Genomic DNA, 1,060 nt, shown 5'->3' with positions numbered 1-1,060 from the left:
TTCACCACAACTCTTTCTTCCTGTTTCTGTTGTACCTGTAATTCAAAGGGTCAGCCTTGTCATACTGTGTCACGCTGAATATCCCCGATAACTACGTTAAGGGTACACGTGTCTGTGGAGTGCTCAGCCACTTGCACGTTAATTTCACGAGCAGGCTGTTCCGTCGATCGGATCAACTGGAACACACGTCGTCGTAATAGACGGAGTGCCACGACATATATAGTGCACTATAACAGGATGTATGTATGTATGTATGTATGTATGTATGTATGTATGTATGTATGCGTGTGTGTGTGTGCGTATATGTGTGTGTGTGTGTATGTTTGTGAGTCTGTGTATGTTTACAGTAAGGAGTGTGTATGTGTGTGTTTATGCTTGTATATTATATTTACAGTTACATATACAATGCACACTTTTTGGTTTGTAAATTGTGTGTGTGCGTGTGCAGAAGAATGCAGGCCTGTGTGTGGGTATATATATATGTGTGTGCATATGTGTTAGTGTGTGAGTAAGAATGCACGTGTGTCTAAACAGACTTCTGTATGCATACGAATATGGTAGCTTAAAATCAATGATATCGATAAATAATACGCGCATATGTGTATACGTAACGTTTCACTTTGAAGATTATTCTGTGCGTATAAAAACATAAAAAATATGTCTGCATATATGTATTAAGAGATGTGTACATGCATATGCATATATAAATATGAGCGTGTATGTGTGCATAAATAAATATGCGTGTGTATATGTATGTGCAAGTGTGTGAGTGTGTGTGCGCGTATGCGTTTTTACTGTAATTCTACAAACCTCGATATAAACATGCCGTCGTGGAAATCCGTAGCAGACGTGTATTAGAACGTGTAAAATCCTCTTCGTACATATCTCTGTCTGTCTGTCTGTCTGTCTGTCTGTCTCTTTTTCTTTTTCTTTTTCTTTTTCTTTTTTTTTTTAACAATCCCTGCTTTTCTAACTTACAATAAGCCCGTCTGCTTCTCCTCTTTGCTCTTTACGCTTTCACTTTATATACAAAAGACATATATATGCATGCATATATATA

Source organism: Octopus bimaculoides, chromosome 5, assembly GCF_001194135.2.
Source record: "Octopus bimaculoides isolate UCB-OBI-ISO-001 chromosome 5, ASM119413v2, whole genome shotgun sequence".
Taxonomy (NCBI): Eukaryota; Metazoa; Mollusca; class Cephalopoda; order Octopoda; family Octopodidae; genus Octopus; species Octopus bimaculoides.
Note: the sequence above shows the minus strand (reverse complement) of the source record.